Below are 18,740 nucleotides of genomic sequence, written 5' to 3' on the forward strand. Positions count from 1 at the left end.
GGGGTCTGCAGGTTTTCTCTGCCTGTTTCAAGGCTGTTCTTTAAAAAATAAGTAAAATTACATCCTGGATCTTGCAGGTAATCATTCTATAACAAAACTCTGTGTCACAACTTTAATGCCCATGAAAACTGGCTAATGAGAAAGAAACAAAGGCAGAGTTAATACAGAAATAATGCGCTGGGGTCACGTGAACACCAGGTGGTTCCATAGCACATGCCACATAGCTTTACCAGGCACCGTTCTAGGGTTAGGTATACAGCAGGTGACAAACAGACCCATTATCCATGACCTTACGGAACTGATGTTCTAGTACAGGCAACAGACAGCACACAAATACCTAATATGACAGATGGCGACAAGTGAAGTAGAGAGAAAGAAAACAGGGAAGGGCCTCGGAGTGCTGGCTGGGAGGGTGTGGCCTCAAGGAGGGCTTGAGAAAGGACTCACTGAGAAGGCCTTTCAGTAAAGACAAAGACAATATTCATGAGCTATCTGGGCCCTTCCAGTAGTGAAGACCCCGAGGCTGGGGTGGGAGGGGCTTGCATGCTGAGTTTGGGGACCCACAGTCAGGCCAGTGTGGCTGGAACAGAGCAACTATTGGACAGAGAGCAGAAGGAAGTTTGGGGGCCTGATTATGTGGGGTCTTGAGGGCCAGTGTGGGAATTGTGGCATATCTTGGAAATGCAGTGGGGGAGCCATTGAAGGTTTTTGTGCAGAGCAGTGACGCGATCTGACTTACTTTTTGTGAGAATCTCCTTAGCAGCTGTGTGGAGTGTAGACCATGAGCACAGGAGGATGCTTGCAAGGGAGCCAGCCCGAGAGAGACTGCTGCTGCTGTCCTGGTGGGAGGCCAGGTCATGGTGACTTCCTCCAGAGGGCAGCAACCTAGGCAGTGAGTGGGATCCCATTTGGGCTGTTTTGAAGATAGAACTGAAGACTTTGTCCACAGATTGTGTGTGGAGTGTGAGGGAATTAAACCATCACAGGGCACATTGTGAGAGAGCATGCTGGCCTCAGAATCCAACATAGCCCTGAGCTGTTTCAGTTTAGCAGAGCAATATTATCTGTCATATTAGACTAATGCTGATTTGAATGTTATTGGATTTATAGTTTAATTTGTATTTAATTAATACATTGATCTATATTTTATTGTTTTATAATAAATATAAACTGTTCCATTGTTTGTACTTATTTATGTAATAATTAAAGTCTACATTGGTTTCCATGGAATTGCTTTTCCCCTTAAACAAGCCTATATGTAGAGTTTTAAAAAGGTCCGAGAAACACTGCTCTCACACTATTCAGGTTGGCCGCGGCTGACAGGCTCTTGTTCCCTAATGAAGTGTCAGTGTTGGCAGAAGTCTGGGAAAGGAAGGCTGCGTTCCAGTGATCATTGGTCCCTGGGCACCACCAGGTGGAATGTGGAGGTATGTTCTGAGCTATGCCGAGTGTCGGCCTGCAGTGCTATTCTTAGAGCAGCAGACCCCAACTCTACGGTCTTACTGCTTTTTCTGGTGAGACACAAGTAATGGACAATCTTGAAAGTCTTGGATACTCTCATGGATTATACCTAGATTCTGTTGAAACCTCAAAGTGTATGTAACATCCTAAAGCAAATAATGCATTAGGTTTTTTAAAAATGCTCTTCTCATAAAGGCATTATTTATATCAGCATTTGAGTCATGAACTCAGTCATTTAAAGATCTTCCAGAACAATTCAATTTAAAAGGAGCTATTGATAAATATGGCATATCAAATTTTTAAAAGAAAGATGAGTTGTTTAAAAAGATGACTTGTTTATCTCCAGACTTCCACCTCATAGATCAATCTTAGTATGATGACCTAATGTATAATGATGTTCAATTAAAAATATAAATACTGAAAATGTTAAAATTATAATTGATGTAATTTACTGATTCGAATATGTTGTCCTGATTAATGTGAATTGCGTTATTGCACATTTCACTTGCAGAGGCCCTGTGCTTTGATTCGGCAATCATAAAACTATTGTGTCACAATCAAATGGGCACATCCTTGTACTTGCTTATGAGCAGTGTGGTTAGCTAGTTTATTTGTGTTATCTTCATATGTCCTCGACTTCTTATTAAAAAATACTCACTGGTAGGGGTAGGTTGGACTCTGCCTGGATATACACTTGCCTTCCATTACCAGTGCCTGTAACCGTGCACAGTGAGGGGTCTGGTCAGCCAGCACTGCCGCCGGCTTCAAGGCCCTTGGGACAGTGGAGGAAAAGGAGTGGACCCCAGGCCCGTTGCAGGACCAGCCCTACCCCTGCTTATAAAAGCAGTAGTACAGAGTCATCAGACAGCGATGAGGACAGTTGCTCTTTGTATGAAGAAGGAAATCAAGAATCTGAAGAAGATGACACTGGCCCAACTGCAAGAAAACAGAGGAGAAATCAAGATGATGAAGCCCATGATGATGATGAAGGGTTTTTTGGATCAGTCCTTCCTCCTGGATTTAAAAAGCAAGATGATTCTCCTCCAAGACCGATCATAGATCCTGCATTGCCACCTGGTTTTATTAAATCTACAAAGAAAAGTGACAAAGGCAGAGATGATCCAGGACAACAAATATCATCACATTTCAACTCTGAGGAAACAGCAGTGAAGATGAGAACATTGTTGGATCAATGCCTACAAAAGGACCGGTGAACTATAGTGTGACAACAGGATTTGAAAAAAGGGCCCAGCGAATGAAAGAAAAACTGACTGAAAGAGATGATGATTGTTCTAAACCAATTACAAGGGAGTCATGGATGACTGAGCTTCCTCCAGAATTGAAAGATTTGGTCTTGGGCCCAGAACTTTTAAGAGAAGAGCCAATGACAAATCTGGTGATCGATCAGTCTGGACAGATACCCCAGCTTACTGGGAAAGGAAAACTTAGGAGACACAGGAAACAAGGAAGTCATTCAATAACAAGGATTATGAACATATATAGAAGGTGCCAAAAAAATGTATACACATTTTAAGAAAGGAAAAAACTGTATTAAAATTGTAATACTCAATACACACCGATAACAAAAGATGAATACAAGTCATGTGTATACATTTTTTTGGCACGCCCGATATTGTCAGGAAGGGAAAAGAGAGTGGCTGAGCAGATATCCTTGAGCAGATAATCCTCCTCATACAATGAATCAAAAAGATCAGAATCTCTTATTGACATTCATCATGAAAAATTAAAGAATATGGCTGCTGAAGATAAAAGTCAGCCCCAAGAAAGAATACCATTTGACCGTGATAGGGATCTCAAGGTTAATCGGTTTGATGAAGCATAGAAAAAAGCCCTAATAAAGAAATCTAGAGAACTAAACACCAGATTTTTACATGGCATAGGCAGTATGTTTTTGTAAGGGGATTTATTTCCCTGTGCAATGAAGAAAAGTTGAAGAATACTCTTTTATCTGTTTACCTTTATTTCTTTGTTTTGAGCTTCCTAAGATTAGAGATTACATATTTTAGTCTTGAAAACCATACAAACTTACCTTGTTCTGTTTGTTTTTTAAAGTCATGTGAAAACAAAATCAGTGTTTCTTATGTAGAATAGAACTTGATGTGTCTTTGCCTTCTGAGAAAGCATGGGTTTTTCTTCAAATAATTAAGAGGATTTCCCCCCATGCCCTAATTTTTGTGGTGTCTCAAGTACCCTCTTAGACCTACTCAGGACTACCCACTGTGTCTCTACCACGCCTGGATTTCCTCGTCAGAAATCAATACTCTGCCCTGGACAAGTGTGCCGGGTCCCTGCAGTAAACCCACGAATTTGAAATGATTTGGGTTTCCCCTCTAAACTGCAGCAGTCAACATACGTTTACTTGAAAATAGAAGGTATGGAGGTCTTGACTGTTTTTTTTTTTTTTTTTTTAACAGTTTGCTTGTTTGGGCACTCAGGGCTTTTTATTTGTTGTTTGGGTTTTTAGGTCTGTTTTTAAGTCAGAAAAAGGGATCTCTATGTTATTTGCTAAGGAAAAACTATTTTGATTTTTTTCAACTTTAATAAGTATTTCTAGGGGAGTAAATCTGAGGGACAAGATGTGCCATTAACCATTAGCAATGTGAAGTCCAAGGCTCAGCTCTGTGACTTTAACCAAAGCTTTCTAAGTCTTTAAACTCTGCTTGACCCTGATCTTACTTTTCTGATCTTACTTTACCCATTTATATCTAACAGATTTTAGCTAACTTATTGGGGACAGATCTTTTATATCAATCATGAATAGGCTTTTTAAAGAAATGACACTCTATAATCAGAACCATCGTAGTGGGAGCGTTATAAGTTAGGAATAGACAATTCTAAATAGTTAAAGCCTGAATTCAAATTCTGTAAGTGGTATTTCCTTACAAATTGGTACTAATAGTTCTGCTAATCCTGTGTTCTAGTTTTGATGAAGCACAAGATTTTAATGGGAAAAGATTCTGATTCTAGTTCATTTGGGCTTTATGACAAATTGAGTAAACTGTTCAAATAGTGGTACAAATGATTCTCCTTCTCATAGCAGTGCAATGATATTTTCCATAACAAGTGTAAATAGTAGCCTGTCAAGGGGTGTTGCTGTTAAAAAGATGAATTAGTCTCTTAAGCAAATGTATAAGAAGGCCTCTCATCTAAGCAGAATTAAACATTGCTGCCTTCTGACTAAAGATGTCGTTTTTCGTGGGTGATGTTTTCTGGACACAAAACTTTACGCAGCAGCATCCATTGCTTTTATTTAATTTTGTTATAATTTTTTCCCTGATGAAAGGAAGAAATGTTTACTAGCTTCTCAATCTTCTATAAATTCCTAACATATTTTTGGAAAATTTGGTATTTTGTAAAGTAAAAATGTCATCTGTGGCTACTAAAAAAACAAACAAAAAAAACATGGGTAAAAGAAAAACAGTAATTAAAAACTCACAAGCACTGTAATAATTTGTAATTGCTCCTACTCCTAATCACGGTGACATTGGTAACAGTTGAGAAGGATTGCTGTGCAGTCCTGGAATTGAAGCCAAAACTTGCTCTGTTCTTTTCCAATCAAGAAAGCACTTCAGAATGCCTTTGATTAAAAAGGATGTCACCATACAGATGAGTTTGAAATCGCTCTAGTTTATGAGCACCACGTAATTATCATAGTTGACATGTACTGATTATAACTCATGTGTCAGGCACTATGCTGAGGGTTTCACATTGCTGCGTAACAAACTACCGCAAACTTATTGGCTTAAAATAACAATTATTCTCTCCCACAGTTCTGTGTGTTGACTGGGCTCAGGCGGGCAGTTCTTGCTTGGGGTTTCTCAGGCAGTTTTCACTCAGATGATGGCTGGGGCTGGAGCTGTCTGAAGGCTTCCACACTTAAATGTCCACTGCCTGTGCTGTGGTGACTGGATCAGCTGTAACTAACCAGGCTTCTCTCTTCATGTGGCCTCTCCACACAGTTAGCTTGGGCTTCTTCATAGCATGGAGCCTCATGGAATTCAGACTTGTTATATGGTGGCTGGCTGTTTCCAGAGTGAGTGTTCCAAGAGCCGTGGGCGGAGACTAAAAGGCTCCTTGTGACCTAGCATTGCAGATTCCACAATGTCATTTCTGCCACATTTTATTACTCAAGTTAGTCACTAAGTCCAGCCCAGAAGCAAAGGCAGGAAAATTAGACTCTACCTCTTGAAGGGAGGAATAGCAAGAATTTATGGCCATCTTTTATCTCCCCTACTGAATAAGTGCTTTATATACAGTATGGCATTCAAGGACTTGTAAGGGCGAGTTCTATTATTATTGCTATCTTACTGAGGAGGAAACTGAAGTGTAGGGGCTTGAGTACCATGCGCAGACTCACTGCTAATAAGTGATACTTCACACATTAGAACCAGCTTTGCGAGACTCCAGAATCCAATGCACGTAATCGCTTTGCTGTGCGGCAGACTGGGTTATTAGTCACAAATTACTTGTTCACAACGGGCATGTAGTAGGGAGAGCACCACTGAATCAATAGAATTGGATGTAAAAAACATAAAAAGTCTTGTATTAATGATAATAATTTAATAACCTGATGGAATAATTTGAGCCAGGTATGAGGTACCTCCATGGGAGAAAAAGAGGCAAGAGAAAGCCTCTTTTTCACAAGAGAAAGCAGGTTTTTTTGGGAGGTAAGATGACTGTTTCTCCCTTCTGGAAATGTTAGATGTGAAGAAGGCAAAAATGTACTGTCGGGCAGGGTTGGATGTTGGTGACAGTAGAAGGCCCTGATACATCCATGACAACACTTAAGGCATGGAGACAATCACAGCCGAACACGCCTCGTATTTGTTTAGCATTTTACAGTTCACAGTGTGCTGTCCATATGTTGTTTTATTTAATCCTCAAAGAACCTATGTGGCAGGCATTTTGTCCCTATTTGTAGGTGTGAGAGACCAAGGCTAAGTAACTGCTTTGCTCAAGGTTACAGAACCTCTGTCTGTAGGACATAGGATCCGTTTGAAGTGCTATATTTGGGTTCAAGAAACGTCAGTTTGTGAATTTTGATTAATCAATCAGGAAGGCCAACATGCTGGATTATAGGGGACTGCTAGATTTTAGAAGTTTCTAGGACTGCCTTTATAACGGTTATCACAGCTGGACAGGCCTTCTGCCAGTACAGCGCAGTGAGAGTGGACATGTCACAATAATTAGACATGGTAACTCAATTACCCTGCAAATCACATAACCTCCTTTGTAAACTGCTGACAATTTGCATCTATAACCCTTTTAAGAGAGAACCTGGCCTAGCATATCACATTTGAAAAAGTCTCTTATCTCTTCCACCCCAAAACATTTTACATCCTGATAACCGTAAGGCTGACAGGAGTTTAAGTAGATTTTTTTTTTTTCCACAAGAGGGTCTCCAGCTTAGATCTTTTCTTTTGTTTTTAATTCCCCTTCTTCCGCTTCCCCCACCCAATACAATAACTGTATTGGAACATTCTCCCTACTCACCTGATCTGGCCCCCAATGACTTCTTTCTTTACCCAAAGATAAAGGAAATATTGAGAGGAAATATTGAGAGGAAGACATTTTGATGACATTCAGGACATCAAGGGTAATGGCCAACTCTGATGGCCATTCCTGAAAAAGTGTTCCAAAATTGCTTTGAAGGGTGGACTAGGTGCTGGTGTGGGTGCATAGCTTCCCAAGGGGAGTATTTCAAAGGTGACTGTAGTGATATTCAGCAATGAGGTAGGCAGCACTTTTTCTAGGATAAGTTCATGAACTTAATTGTCTGACCTCATATATTTGTTTACTTATAAATTCCTTGACTACTCAATATGTCAAAATAGTGGTATTCATCCTGGGAATTTTTTGGTTAATATTTGCTAGTTGTGTTATATGGTATGAGATGTTCAAAGCTAATTTAGTAAATGTTTGTTAATAATTAGAATTGCCAAAGGCAAGAGAAGTCTTAAGAAGATTGTGCTTTCAGTTTCTAAAAAGCTTTCAGACTATGGTGGTAATCAATTTGCTTTGAAATGTTGTGTGACTTCTGTTAGAATACACTAATTTATTTTGAAAACAGTACTCTTTCATGGTGAATTTCCAAGTTTTCCCCTAAAACTAAACAAGGTTTTATGGCAGTGTTTTGAGATATTGTTGGATGAGAGGGGCAATGGCTCATTATTTTTGTTCTTGAATCTATGTTATCTTTAGTTTACTCTTTCAAATATATATTAAAATTTATTACCTATTTGCACTTATTAATGTTTCATATACCAATTGTAAGAATGGATAAATAGATTTATGTGTCTAGCAGAGGACTGGTTAATAATTTTTGAATAGTGTGCCAAGGTGACACTGTCAGTTTTATGACTTTCCATAGATGATGGATTCTGCTCCTGCGACAAGGTCAGGCACATAAAAATTCCAATCAAATAACATAAAAAGCACAGTTCCATATGTCAGTTTAATTCTGTAGTAGTCTTTTTGTCGGCATAGCTGACGAATCCATCTGTTATAAGATTAGCCCCAGTCATGCCTCTGTAGCAGATGATCTCATACACACATACACACACACAGCTGCTTTATGTAGTATATGTAAAAAAAAAAAAAATATATATATATATATATATATATACATACATATAGTGTACTATAAATGTGTATTGTATGTAATATAAATGTATATGTATTTAGGTTATAGTAGAGGCTGAGTGAGTGGTAGAGTATAGCATCTATAATTCAATATATAAAGGATGATGCTGGTTTCTCTTAGTGAAACAATGTTTTCATTATACTACTTGGTATTGGGTGGCTAAATAATGCTGTTAATTATGTGCTGTCACTAATGAATAGACGTATGTTATCCTCTACTGCCACTCTTCACCAACCATGTAGTGGCCAAAGTGAATTGCTTGTGTTTATTATTCTGATCGTAGGATAGCAGTAAATGTCACAGCAAATCAATCTTGGATTGGTAATAGGTTGTCGCGGAGGCAGAAAACGGCAGGCTAGAACAAACTGATCTATACCTGTTATATAATCTCAGGTAATTATGGTTGGTTATGTGTGGAGGGGCTGAAATACTACATTGCATAAGGCATCCAAGCTAGGGTCTCTAAATAGGTCAGATGGTTCCAACAGATACCCTTCCCCCTTTCTGCTTCTCTTAAAAGCTCTTGTTACTGAATGGTTATAAAAAGAGTTTTGTCTCCCTTAGCACTAACCAACAAGACAGGACTACCAACAACTTGGTCCTGGCAGGCAGCCAGCCTGCCAGCATTTAAATGGTGCTTGCTGCCGTGGCAACCCACTAGCCTTTCCTGTGAAACTAGATGCAGCTGCTGAAGGACAAGTGCAACCTGACAGGGCCCTGAGCATACCCCGGTTCAAATGAGGTAATGCCCGCCTGGGCCACTGGGAAGCCATGGTGGCAGACAGACCACCTGTCCAATAGCTAAATATGGAAGGGTGGCATTTCCCAAATAAGGACGTTGGGAAGAATCTGGGTTTAAAGAGATGGATTGTGATGCCTGGTATAGTGTCATACTTTACAAATAAATCTCATAAATTTGGATTTAGAATTTAGACTCAGAGACAGGGAGAATTTATCTGTATACCCCTTTTTAAGTGGTATGCTAAGCAAATAAATAGGCCAAAGAAGCTATAAGGATAATTCTTAGCCTAGTTAGAGGAATACACAGGTTTTTAAGTCTCTTAGGTACACTGTATTGATTAGGGTACAGGTTTAGGTACTGAAACAGAGATCCCAAGTGTAGTGACTCAAATAGGATAGAAACCATTTCTTTCTCCTTTATCAGTCCTGGTAGCTGATTCTAGGCTGGCTTGGTGGCTTATGGGATCAGGACATTACCTGTGCTTCTGTCTTGTTTGCCAGAAGTCAGTCCCATGGCCACCGTTACCAGCAAGGGTAACCAAAGGCCCAGCTAAAACTCAGGGCTCTTTCTAATGGATGAAGGGGAGAGTGGGTATCATGGAACCCTAACAGCTTCTCCCATATGCACCCAACAAGGTCACTGCCAGGCCAGCAACATCTTGACTGGAGCTTTGAATTGATTCTTCTCTTAGACCGTGGACTCTAAAGAGAGAGAAGCAAGATGGGATCATGTGAAGAGCATGGTAATTCCAGTAAGACCAGTCAAGTGACTTAATACTGACTCTGCCACTTGCTGGAGTTGGCCTACAGTTGGGTTGTTGAGCCTGAGACCCAGACCCCTCATTTCTAAACTGTTGGTAATAATATCTATCTCACAGTTTGTTATAATTAAACAGCACAAGTAACATGAGAACATCCAAGATCATGCCTATAATATGATAAGTTTTTAATATAAGTTTGTTATTCTTCTCTAGGGAGAACCATAGAAATCATCTACTTCCTCAACTAACACTTCTAGAAAAACAAGTTGATTTTCTCAGAGGCTTGATTTAATTTGCATTTTTGCACCAGTGAGTGCAGTTTTACTCCTTCAAATGTAAATATAAAAATTCCAGTGATGGGCTAATGTTCACCCACCCAGAGGCAACTCATACTGTTATCACACATCTTTTTTGGGCTTTGTTATACCAATGCTCGAATGAAGGGGGTAAACAAAAAATCGGATTTCCTTGGGAAATGACACATGCAAGCTACCTTACAGAGGTTGGCAGTGGCAGCGGGTGGCCTTGAAGCGGTCATGAGCAGCAGCCCTCGCTGCAGTGTGGCTGTGCTCCTCCTGGCCTATATGGCCTGTGGTCCCTCGGTCTTAAACTCAGACTGTCATGCAAGATGTTGGACTTGGGCAAGCCCCTGGAACGTGCTGTCTTGAGGCAGGTGTGACTCCTGCTGGGGCCCTGTTTGTTTGACGTGTGACACGTGGTCAATGACACCCCTAGGATGTGGCAAATGAAGTCCACAGTGAAGCAGCTCCAGAATTGGCTGCCAGCACTGTCAAAGACACAACACAAAGACTGAAGTGGTAGGGTTGGAATTGATGAGGCTTTACTGGGAATGGCTGCCATTGTCCTTCTCCAGGAAGCTGGCCCAGCAGGGATTCACGTCCCCTCGGGAATTCAGGCCACTGGGAACATCACATTCCTTCCCATCACTACTGTTGTGCACTTGGGTGTGTGCCAGCACCCCCCCCCCCCCAGCCTGGGTTCACACACGTGCATGCGCACAGGCAGCTGTCCCTAGTGCTTTGGTAGCTTTCAGGGGGCTGTTAGAGGTAGTGGAGGTTACTGCCTCCTGCCTGGGTTTCCTGCAGCGGCTGTGCATGCTTTATTTAAGTCACTATCTGCCTCTTTGCACGTTGGTGGTCCCTCCTGCTGCTTCAGCCTTGGGAATTAACAGGGGCCCATTAGCTCCCTTAGATACGGTTACTTGCCACAAGAACCCTGAGATTGCCATTTGAGGAGGATTGCATATGGAAATGCTCACCTCCTTTTTCCACGAGGCTCCTTTGTCTTTTATGTACTGAATCTCTTCCCTCATTCAGTGCCGACAGGTTTTTTGATGCTACAGGGGTCCCTAAGGCCAGCAGGGAAAGTGAGTCAGTAGCCTCTCAAAACGTCTTCCAGCCCTATGGCTCCCCACTATGTCTCTTGTCCAAAGTCCCCAGACCTCACCAACAGCCTGTGGATAAGAGAGTTGAGTTCATTGCTGACCATCTGGCAGAGCCAAAGTGTTGGCAGCATCTCCATAGGGGAAGCCAAGGTCTGAAGATTGAGAATTTCAACTTTGATTTAAGACAGTCTTTCAAAACTGGAACTTGGTTGGGATTGGGTAAGATTCATGACATCACAGTGCAGGATTGGTGGAAACAGAAAAGGAGAGGTTTTTGAGGGTTTCAAAGAATTCTAGGCACAAACTGTGTGTTGATGCTTCCCATTGAAGAGCTGATGGGCCTTCTGGGAAGTTCCTGTCATGAACAATCATCCCATTTGTCTGGGCAAGAAGAGTAAAGAAATGCTAATGGCAATAGAGGAACAGCCAAGTTCTGTTAAAGTAGTGAGGAGGGGCATGTGGGGCCAACCCTTTGCTTTGCAACTGTACATTCTCAGTGTTTTCTTTATAGAATTTTGTCCTCTAATAAAAGATGTGTTTTTATTTATAAACGTGGATGGGATTAGGGCTGGGGGGGCGGGGTGCAGTTTGGGGTTCACAGCTAAGGGGTGAGGGGTTTCTTTTTGGGTAATGAAAATATTCTCGAATTGATTGTGGGGTGATGGTTATTCCATTCTGTGTATATATAGTAAAAGCCATTGAATTGTATACTGAAAAAAGAAAAGGGAAAATGCCCATTTAAAAAGCAATTGTTAACAGTCTGCAGTACTTACTGAGTGAAATGAAGACCAGGGACAATGCTTTAATAATACATCCCCTAGAACTACTTCTGATGGAAATAGTTTTACTTGAAATAATTTATTTTCCTTGAATTGTATAATTTTATCAGTTCTTTGTGGTGACTTTCCCTGTACAGGCATTACTGGCATATGAGGAAAATAATTAACACATATAGAAATAACTTGAATGCTATAAAACAATTATGTTACCAAAAATAAACAGGAGAGATATATTTCAATTATACTATATATCTCAATTCACTTGAAAATGATGTGTTGCCTTAAGCCAAATAACAAAACCTGATTGTTTATATATCTGAAAAATATTTGAAAGTTACTATTGTCAACAAAAAACAGCCAGCCTAAGAGAAAGCTTGTAAGAGTTTGTTTGAGCCAAACTGATGACAGTTGCAGAAGCAAAATCTCAACAGATTGAGATAATGTTCCACAAAAGGGTGGTTTGCAACTTATTTTATACATAAAATCAAAGGAGGAAGGTTACATGAAATCCATTGGTGATAGTGAACGGAGGAATATTTTTCCTGGGATTCCCCAAATGATGTAGATGATGTTGGATCTGCCGGCAGTTTCTGAGTGTGGGCCGGGATCCTGTCTCGTGAGACCGAAGAATGGAAACACGGACCCAGGAGAGGCAAAGAGTTTTAAAGAGAGGATAGTTTATTGAAAGCAAAGAATCAGAGCTCCCGAGCGGGAGGGGGTCCCGAATGGGGGTGCCCCATGACTGAGGCAAAAGCTCTTACTTTTATACCTTCCCTTGCCTGCTTGGGGAAGGGGAGCTGTTGGAAGAAGGGAACTGTTTGAAGAAGGGGACTGGCGCCTTCTAATCAAATTCGTCTACCAGGTTTGTTCTGCTTGCCCATCCTAAAGGAATTAGCAAAGTAACCCACTCTTATCTATCAGATCTGATCCATCTGTCAGGCCAAAATGAATTTTATGATTAACCTCAAGGCCTTGTTACATTATGTCCTGGAGCGAAGGAGTGATTTCAAAACCTGGAGTTTTAGGACATGGCTGTCTTTTTTTATTCCACCAGGGACCTCCCTGTCTACCTAGGGACATGCTAATTCTCCCATCTCAATAGCTTAAGGGGATGGGATAAAGCAAAGTGGGGCAGTCTCTGGGATTTGATAAAAGTAAATTGGAGAGACAGGTACTTCTTTCACACACAGGTGGTACAGGAGAGTTCATAGTTCTCATAGAGATGTTGATCAAGGGACAAGAATAATAATGAGGGTTTCTGTACTTTCCTGCTCTTGTCCGGAAAAAAGGATTACTGACATTCCAAAGATGTCATTTTAGGTGCAAAAAAGACTGCAGACAGGCCCACTTAAAGGCACAGATTAGCTTTATGAAGGAAGCTAAAGATGTGACTTCCTGCCTGCTATGGCTCACTTAGTTATGAAAATTTTTATGCTCATGACATCTTGTGTAGTTATTTTCAGTCTCCTGAGCTTGTCATGTTTAATATGTGGCCCCCTTTCCATCCACACTATTGTTTTCTAGATTTCTAGAAGGACTGCTTCACAGGAGGGCTGATTGGTTAGGAAGGCAGTGCCAAAGCCGATCCTTTTCCGGGCTCCCAGATGGATGCCAAGCTGGGCCCTGGGTAGGTTCGGGAAACCTCCCTTCTCAGCCCACATACAATAATGGTTCTGTTAGTCATCCCTAATACACTCTGAGTCCCCACATCCCCCTCTGGGAGGCAGTGACAAAAACCTCGAAGTGCCAGGTTTTACTGCCTTGCAGCCCAGATCAGTTTATTTGTCCTGTGTCCGGTGCCTTTTGGGCTCCTCTCTGTTAGGTCTTGGTCTCAGTTTGCAGAGAGATCTGGACTTTAGCCCACAGATTCTGCAACTGTGGACTCCTGTGATATGGGTGGCCCCCCCTCCACCTGTGGGGCAGTAGATTCAGTTCACTGTCCATGCCTAGGGCTTCTTCCTTCTCCCCCAGATGACCTCCCCAACTATACTGCAGGTGTGAAGCCTGATGGTATACATAAGTCCATTAATCCTTTCCCGTTTTAGTTCTCATTTTTATATAGTGGTGGAGTTGCCTCTGCTAATTCCTTTTCTCATCCACACCTTTAGCTTTTCTCTTCTTTTTTATGTCACGTTGTGAGGAAATTTGGCATAAGCAGGAAAGATTAATAGATATCTCCAATTATAAAACTATGTATCATGTAGAGAATACCCTTCCAAGGTAGTGATTCTAGCCTTTTCTTGCGTTTGGCCTGTTTTACACCTCTGTAAGTTTTAGGTGACGGTAGCAATACAAAATAATTACTGTCTGTAGATGTGGGGAGAAAAAAAAGTCTATTGGTGTGGTTAAAATGACTCCTGACAACAAAAACATTCTGAGATGTTCTAAATTACAGCGGTCTGGAGAGAGAGAGAAAGAGACAGAATAGTTAGCCTGTTAATGGCTAGCAAGACTGCTCACATTCCTGAGTATCTGTTGGAATTTTGAACTAACTTCTAGGTGACTGTTTTCCCATTACCTAAAAGTGAGAATAGCCAGGCACCATCAAAGTCCAGGAGCCTCTGTTTCTTATTTACATATGGACTTTCTGGACTGTTGCCCACAACCAATGCAAATTAGCAAACACTTCTTCCTTACAGACTCTGCGCCTATCCCCAAACTAGTCCTGCTTCACCTTCTCCCACTCCCTTTATTGATAGCCAATGCAAATTCTTTCAAAACAACTTGCATCTTTCTTCACGCTACTTGACATTTAAACAAAGCCTGTCAGCCCCAGGACAGTGGACATGTTGCTTCCCCTCCTGGTGCTGCTGCTGGTCGTTTAGACTTCAAGCTCTAGGAGCTGGTGTTTTTCAATTTTTCTTGCTACATAGCAATGGCCCAATAAACCTTTTCTTTTAAAAACACTTTCAGCTGTGGAAATTAAAATTTTTGTTTAACATTCCCTATTGGTATTATGAAAAAAAGCCAGTTTACTGCCTATTTGTAAATTCATTTCAACCTTTTAATTAGATCATTCCTTTAATATATAAATTTGTGGTTCTCTGACTTCTCCTTTTAACTGGTCGTAACATCTTATTGATTCATTCATAACTAGGTCAGTAAAATCTTTAACACATGTTCATTTTCATATCTGTATGAGAGTCATGATTTTTTTCTTTGGTAATTACATTTTTTAGCTTTTATATTTGAGTTTATTCTTCATTTAACTTTAAAAACACTGCTATAGTTGAATGATAATTATTTTTTTTTAATTAAAATTTATTGGGGTGACAACTGTTAGTAAAGTTACATAGGTTTCAGGTGTACAATTCTGTATTACATCATCTATATGTCACATTGTGTGTTCACCACCCAGAGTCAGTTCTCTTTCCATCACCATATATTTGAGATAATTATTCTTTAACATAACATTTTATGGTCTCTATTAAAAATAACAAAGGTGCTGTGCTTCCTGGTTAACCAGTGACAAGAATTGACTCTAATAAGAGGAACTTGGATTTAAAATATGGAAGAAATAATTAATCTTGGGTTCAAGACATTAGAAGTTTTTCTCTTAATACGGTAACAATGATGTAGACTCATAAACAATCAATGGATCAAAGAAGAAGTTATATAACAGAATTTAGAAAACAATTTGAGATGAATGAAAATGAAAACAACACACCAAAATTTATGGAATGCTGCAAAAGCAGGGCTGAGACGGAAATTTGTAGCTGTAAATGCCTACACTTAAAAAGATTTCAAATTAATAACCTAACTTTAATGATATAGAGTATAGAAAAACAATAGGGAAAATCAATGAAACCATCGGATGAGAAAAGGATTCTATTGAAAGTAACCTCACAGGGTGATCTAATCATAAATTCCTAACTGGGCAGGACATGGTGGGTATCATGCCCCAGACCTATAACTTCTTTAGTAAGAGGTTTTTAAGCAAGCCCTGTCCATTCTTCTTGTGAATCTATGTTAACACGCCTTTGAGATATCAGACAAAATACCCCTAGAAAGCATAACCACCCTTAAGAAAGCACATACGCATGAGGCACGGATTGGATTACAGGATAGTTAAGAATCCTGTAGTAATCAAATTCCTGCTGTGCTTTCTCCACCCTCATGTAATCTTCATCACCTTCTCTCCTTAATCTCAAATGCATAAAATAAATTGCAAATTTGTTATTTTCTGGAGCATTTGAAAATTTGCTTCCCAGCGTATGTTGTCAGTTTGGCTCAGATAAACGCTTATAAAAATTCTCTACAGGTGTGGACTTTTCTTATGTTGACAAACCAAAAGTTGGCGCTTTGAAGATCAACAAACTTGACAAACTTTTAGCTAGATTGTGAAGAAAAAAGAGAGAAGCTGCAAATAAGTAAAATAAAAATGAAAGTGGGGACATTACTACTGACCTTACAGAAATGAAATGGATTACAGTAGAACACTTTGAGCAATTTTATGCCCAAAAGTTAGATAACCTAGATTAAATGGACAGATTCTTAGAAACATACAAACTACAAAAACTGTCTCAAGAAGAAATAGAATATATGAACCTATAACAAGTAAAGAGATTGAATCAGTTATCAAAAACGTCCCTAAAAAGTAAAGTTCTGGACCAAATGGCATCGCCCCCACCTGTTTTATTGATATATAATTGTCATACATCACTGTATAAGTTTAAGGTATACAGCAGAGTTTACATATACTGTGAACTGATTACTGCTGTAAGTTTAGCATTCATCTCATATAGATACAATAAAAAGAAAAAGAAAAACGAAAGAAAAATTTGTTTTGATGAGAACTCAGGATTTACTCTCTTAATAACTTTCACATATATCATATAGTAGCAGCATTAACTATGGTCATCATGTTCTACATTATGTCCCTAGTAACTATTTGTCTTATAATTGGAAGATTGTATTTTTTGACCTCTTCAGTTCTCCCTCCTCCATACCCTGCCTCCGGTAACCACAACCTGATCTCTTTTTCTGTGAGTTTTGTTTTTTAGATTCTACATTTAAGTAAGATTATACTGTATTTGTCTTTCTCTGTCTGACATATTATACTTAGCATAATGCCCTCAAGGTCCATCCATGTTGCAAATGGCAGGATTTCCTCAATTTTTATGGCTGAATAATGTTCCATTATACATTGATGGTTGTGTCCATGTCTTGTCTATTGTAAATAATGCTGCTATGAAAAGGACCAGATGGCTTTACTGTGAATTCTGCCAAACATTTAAAGAAAAATAATATCAATCTCTTTCAAACTCTTCTAAAACATGTAAGAATAGGGAACAATTTCTAACTTATTTTATGAGGCTAGCATTGCCCTGATACCAAAGTCAGACAGACACAAGAGAAGAAAACCATAAAGATTCCTTATGATATACAAAAATCCTCAACATAATAGCAGCAAACTGAATCAGAAACACATTGAAAGGATTATTCTCGAAAAAGAACAAATTTGGAGGACCCACACTTCTGATTTTAAAAGTTACTGCAAAGTTATAGTAATTTAAACAGTGTGGTAATGGCATAAGAATAGATATATAGACCAATGGAATAGAATTGAGATTCTAGAAATAAATCCATGCATCTATGGCCAGTTGATATTTGACAAGAGTGTCAAGGTCATTCATGAGAAAAAAATAGTCTCTTCAACAAATGGTGCTTGGACAACTGGATATCCCCATGTTTTAATTGAACCCTTACTTCATACCATTTACAAAAATTAACTCAAAATGGATCAATGATCTAAATATAAGAGCTCAATCTGTTAAACTACTAATGGAAAACAGAGGTTCATGACCTCGTATTTGGCAATGGAGTCTTAGATATTACAACAAAAGAAAAAAATACATAAATTGAACTTCATCAAAGTTAAAAAATTGGCAAAGGATTTGAGTAGACATTTCTCCAAAGAAGGTATACAAATGGCAAAAAGCACATGAAAAGATTAGGGAAATGCAAATTTATTTATTTATTTTCATACAATATAATATTAGTTTCAGGTTTACAACATAGTGACTAGACATTTATATAACTTACAGAGTGATCACCCCAATAAGTCTAGTACCCTTGACACCATACATAGTTATTATAATATCATTGACTGTATTCTTTATGCTATACTTTATATCCTCATGACTATTTTGTAACTCCCAATTTGTACTTCTTAATTCTTTCCCCTTTTTAACCCAACCCCCTTCAATCTGGCACCCATCAAAATAAAATGTTTTCTTTCCTTTTTTTTTTTTTTTTTAAAGATTTTATTGGGGAAGGGGAACAGGACTTTATTGGGGAACATTATGTACTTCCGGGACTTTTCCAAGTCAAGTTGTCCTTTCAATCTTCGTTGCGGGGGGCGGAGCCCACCATCCCTTGCAGGAGTGCAGGAATCGAACTGGCAACCTTGTGGTTGAGAGCCCGTGCTCCAACCAACTGAGCCATCTGGCCACCCGGGAGCTGAGCAGCAGCTCATTAACCTCACTCTAGTTGCTGAGGGCGCAGCTTGCTGGCCCATGTGGCAATCGAACCGGCAGCCTCGTTGCCCAGAGATTGTGCTCTAACCAACTGAGTCACCCATCCGCCTCTTCAAAATGTTTTCTGTATCTATGAGTTTGTTTCTGTTTTGTTTGTGTGTTTATTTTGCTCTTTAGATTCCACATATAAGTGAAATCGTATGGAATTTATCTTTATCTGTCTTACTCACTCAGCATGGTACTGTCTAGGTCTATCCATGTTGTTGCAGATGACAAGATTTCATTATTTTCTATGGCGGCATAATATTCAATTATAAGTATGTACCACATCTTCTTTATCCATTTATCCATTCATGGACTTCCAGGTTACCTCCATATCTTGCCTACTGTAAATAATGCTGCAATGAACATATGAATGCACATGTCCCTTCAAAGTAGTGATTTGGGTTT

General features: G+C 39.6%; 1 protein-coding gene and 1 pseudogene across 7 annotated transcripts in view; both read left to right on the forward strand.

Annotated features, from left to right (window-relative positions):
- RAB31 (RAB31, member RAS oncogene family) overlaps positions 1-18,740 on the forward strand; it is a 122,432-nt gene that overhangs the window by 9,553 nt on the left and 94,139 nt on the right. The gene's annotated exons all lie outside the window — the stretch shown is intronic.
- On the forward strand, positions 782-8,063 carry LOC308509731 (GPALPP motifs-containing protein 1-like; annotated as a pseudogene). The gene is made up of 2 exons: positions 782-842; positions 2,192-8,063. The product of its transcript is annotated as a GPALPP motifs-containing protein 1-like (transcript).

Source organism: Rhinolophus hipposideros, assembly GCF_964194185.1.
Source record: "Rhinolophus hipposideros genome assembly, chromosome: 17".
Lineage (NCBI taxonomy): Eukaryota > Metazoa > Chordata > Mammalia > Chiroptera > Rhinolophidae > Rhinolophus > Rhinolophus hipposideros.